Consider the following 5,157-nt stretch of genomic DNA (forward strand, 5'->3'; position numbering starts at 1 on the left):
TTCCATGTAAGGTATGAAGGGATCCATCTCTAGATGTCTTCTTTGCTTTCTCCTAGGATAATAGTAGAACACTCAGTTGTCCACTTCTATTTCTTGCTCACACTATTTAACCATTTCATCTTTTTTAATCACACATTTACCTGATCACACCATTTATTCTAGTTGTCCTTTGAAGTGATTTCTTGGGTACAATGTATTTGTAGGGATATTGGCAGATAATGTAAGACACTGAGGTCAGATTTTGGAGCACATTGAATGCCAAACTAAGGAATTTGACTTGATTCTGTAGGAAATGGGGAGCTATTAGAGATTTTTGAGCAGGGGATAACATTTACAAAATATGCTTTCAGGAAAATAAGACAAGCTCTGATGTATAGGATAGATTAGAGGGAAGTATAAATTGGAGTTACGGAAGCCAGTGAAGAAATTATTACAGTAGTCTAAGGATATAGCAGTAAGGGCCTGAACTATGGTGGAAGCAATAGAAATAGAAAGGAAGAGACAGATGCAATACACATTAGAAAGGAAGAATTAATATATTAAGTTAACAAGCCCTGCTAATCTAGCCAATAGCTAAAGGTTAGTAAAGGAGAGGGAAGAGCCAAGATTATTCCAAAGTTTCAAACTTATGCAGCTGGGATAGTGATGTCAGAGATAAGGAAATCAGGGAGAAAGGGTTTTATGGAAAAGGTGAGGAGTTCAATTTTAGATATATTGCATTTGAGGTGACAAATAGAGTTGTTCAGCCAACAACAAAAAAAGAAGACAAAATAGGCAGGAAATCCATACACACAGGAAATCTTTATATCTATATTTCTATTGGCCCTGCCACATTTTAGGAAAAATGTATCTATTTGGTTTATATTTCCAGAGCTTCTTTGTTTACAGATAAATAGAGCTAATTTCCCAAAGGTGATCACTGCCAATATAGCCATTTAAGTGTACCCACATACCAGTGACTTTGGAATCAGGAGAGGAAATGTTAGTTATTCATCATTAAAGATGTAGATTTAAGCCTTCAGGATGATAGATTTAGAGTTGGAAGAGACTTCAGAAACAAGATAATATAATCATATTGCCAACAAGGAAACTGAGGCCCAGAGGTATTAGGGAACTTGTACAAAGTCATTCAGAAAGTAAATATCCAAGCTAGGATTTAAAACCAGACCTTTGACTCCAAATACAACCTTCTTTCTACTTTATCCTCATGTTGATATAGTAAGTAGTTCAGTCTTTCTAAGGTGAGTTAACTGTAAATGTCTTCATTTGGCACCTTAGTTTCCATCCTGGCAAACATTTGTTACCTTTCACTGCTTATACTGCATACAGCATTTAATTATAGCGGCTGTGTCGCATTTGCTATCTTTATTCATTTGTATATTCCTAAATTCTGCTTTGATTCTTCCTCTACCAAGCCATACATCAAAATCAACCATTGTTGAAGTAACAACACTACATGTAAAGTTTATGATCAAAAGAATTCTTCACTCACCACCCCCCCACCCCCCAAACTACAATTTAGATCAAGCAAGCCAAAGCACATTTTCCTGTGGCTAAGTTCCTGTATGCAATGGTTACTATGCAACAAACTTTTAAATTTTCTTTCATCATCCTCGTTTTCAGTTGGGAATGTATCTAATTAAGTAGCATTTACTGTACTTGTGACAAAGTGACCTTTCCCTTACTGTAGAGAGAAATTGTTTATGTTATTACTGTATATGTAAAGCCACTCAATTATTGCAAAGCTGTAAGCTGAGGTTCTAGGCAAGGGCTATTTCCCCTGTGAAGGTAGGAGGGGTGGAGAGGGATCATCCTAAAGATGATTCATTGACTTGAGAATATTGTGAAGCAGGTAAAGACAAAACAGGCAACTGGACCAAGACAGCTATGAGGAAGTAATTGAATATAGGGAGGTATTAGTATCACCTGATCTTCAAATAGACCAAATATAAGGTCCGTGTAATATATCCTGTAACATACCTTGGTGGGGAAATTTCGGGGGAGCACCAGGTTTGAAATTAGAAAAATTGTCTGTTCTGAGCACTGATGATAGAACTCTATGGAGAGGCAGATTAGGACCTTCAAAATACCAAATCTCAAAGTTGGAGGAGACTCCAAATGCCACCTAATCCAGCCAATGACTGAAGAGGAATTCCAGCTACAACATCTTGGGCACTATGCTCTGAAAGAGTCCATTCTGCTTTCAGATAGCTCTAATTGTTAGGAAGATTTCCTTCAGATGAACCTAAATCTGCCTCTGCAATTTTTACCAGTTATTCCTGATTCTCTTCTCTGTTGTCAAGCAGAATAAGTCAATTTAAAGGATGCACCTTCAAATACTTGAAGACAGGGGAAGCTAGGTGGCACAGTGGATAGAACACTGGCCCTGAAGTCAGGAGGACCTGAGTTCAAATCTGGCCTCAAACCAAATACTTGACACTTACTAGCTGTGTGACTCTGAGCAAGTCACTTAACCCCAATTGCCTTAAAAAAAATAAACAACCAACCAGCCAAACAAAAAAAAATTACTCAAAGACAGTTAACATGTCTCCACAATCTTTCTCTTCCCCAGAATAAACATTCCCAGTTTCTTCAACTGATTATCATAGGATAGGATTTCTAGCCCCTTCACTATCATAGTCATCTTCACCTAGATATATATTAACTTGTCTTCACAAAATTTATGTCTAGAATTAAACATAACACTCCAGATGTGGCAAAGTGTAGTGGGACTATAATCTCTTGTATTTGCCCCCTCTTAATAAAGCCTGTTTGTCTTCAGGTTTTTTTTTTGGGGGGGTGAAGCTAGTATGTTACTTTTTTTTCCATTCATATTGAGCTAAAACCCGCAGATCTTTTTCATATGACCTGTTATCTAACTGTATTTCACCAAACTGTACTTATGAATTCTTTTATTCTAAACATGGATGTTTATTTTTGTCCATATTAAATTACATCTCATTGTATTGGGCCCATCATTCTAATCTATTAAGACTTTTTGCATGCTTTCTCTGTGAACAATTCCTCCCAGCTTCCACTTTGATAAACATGTTATCTATTCCTTTTTCAAAATTACTGGTAAAAATATTAAATGGGACAATTCCTTGGGGCACAATATTAAGATGTCTCCCATCAAGTTGACACAAATCCCTCAATAGCTCCACTCTTGGAATCTGGTCATTTGAATAGCTCTGTGTCTGGTTAACTCTTATCTAGCCTATGTTCTTCATGTTGTCCATACAGACTATGGAAATTTTGTTAAATGGCAGGCTGAAATGCAAGTATACCATGTTTTATGACAGTCTCTTGATCGGTGAATCTAGTAACATCGTCAGAAAAAGAAATGAGGTTTCCTGTTCTTGAGCAAGCCCTAAGTAGCTTTTAGTTAACCCTTTCTCCTTTCTAAATGGTAACAATCCCTTTAATAATATGTTCTTGAATTGTGCATAGAATTGAAGATAATCTCATCGAACCATAGTTTGAAGAATCCATCCTTATATTTTGCTTCATTTTGTTTCTCATCTTTCATGACTCCTTAGTAAAACTTTGTAAAGCTGACCTTTCCTCAGTGGGATTATGAAAAGGAGGATTTGCCAACACATTGCCCAGGAAGTCTGGGGAAATGATCAGGTTTCTTCTCGGGTCAGATTAGGTTGATAAAGTGGGGGAAAGAAAAAGAAGGGCCTATTGGGAGAAATTAGGGGTTCAGTGGTGGAAGCTGCTTTTAGACTACTGCTATCAATTGCTTCATAGCAATAGAAAGTATGAAAATGTCAAGTTCGTAGACAAATGAAGATTTCTAATTTTCTAAAATCAGAAACATATGATCAAACCACAGGAAAAATTTGAGAAAACCTTTCTTGTTCTCTTTTGTACACCTTTCCATCCAAGGAAAAGAAAGCGAGGGAAACCGGAATTGACAGAATGGAAAGTAAAGAAAACTCCAGATAGTAAGCAGAGTAGGGAAAGGCAAAAATATGGCATTAAACTGACAAATATTACTACATGTGCAATTTCATAACATAACTCTTTTAAAAAAACTATCTTAATTGTGTGGTCTGAAATAAAGTTTTTAACTTTTTAAAAGTCTCCCCTATCCCTAAATTGTAGAAATATTCATTCTTATTGAAGCATATTATTTGCTATTTTTTTTTCTTCTGTTGTGTTTTGTTTCTCTTTCTGGTGGTTCCTCCTATTGGTTCTAATTCTTACTTACAACATCACTAATGTGAAAATATGTTCAATAGGAATGTATGTGTATAGCCTATATCAGATTGTGCACCGTCTAGGGGAGAGGTGGGGTGGGAAGGGGAGAAAAATTTAAAACTCAAAAACTTATGGAAGTGATTGTTGATAATTCAAAATAAATTAATTAAAAAAAAGAAATATTCATTCTTAAAATTATTTAAATTTTTTTATGTAGTCTGGAATAGGTTTTTTTCCCCTTCTACATATTTAGAGAAATTTGGTTTAGAAATTTGATCATTGTATAAATGTTTGAAAATCGGCTATGAGTAGTGCATCCGTTTCCACTTAAACACATGGTTGCCATTATATGTATTTGCAGATGTGAATCTTAAACACAGCAACTTTTCCTGTTAGACACAGGGAATTCTATTTAAACTCACAGCAAAGTAAACCATGGTTTGGATTTGGCAATTGTTTAGGTTGCCAGGTCTTTTTTTTTTTCTTCTGGGCTATTAAAAGTTCATCAGGATATTCTATTTGATTTTAGTTTCTAGCCAGCTTTCTCAGTAGTCAACTCTCAACCCTTTGGTGGGGGGGGGACACTTTTTTGATTACTACCCAGTTCTAATCATAGGTTAGAACTGCAAGGGATCTCCAAGCTGATAAAATCTAATCCCTTCATTTTGTCAATAAGAAAATAGAGAGCCAGAGAAGTTAAATGACTCGTCCATGGTCATCCTGGTAGTACCACTGTAGGTCTAGAAGTAGCTCTTGCCCCATCATTTGCAAAATGACAGTCCAGAGCTTTTTGCCACTATAGTGTTCTGTTTCTCTAGTTTACTAATATTTTCAGAATTAATATAATTTATAAAATACTCTAAAAGTCTAATAATAATTCCCAGTATATTGCACACAGCAGGCACTTAGTGTTTGCTGAATGAATTTTATGAACTGAATGAATATATAGAG

Source organism: Phascolarctos cinereus, unplaced genomic scaffold (genome assembly GCF_003287225.1).
Source record: "Phascolarctos cinereus isolate Bilbo 61053 unplaced genomic scaffold, phaCin_HiC Scaffold_726;HRSCAF=1367, whole genome shotgun sequence".
Lineage (NCBI taxonomy): Eukaryota > Metazoa > Chordata > Mammalia > Diprotodontia > Phascolarctidae > Phascolarctos > Phascolarctos cinereus.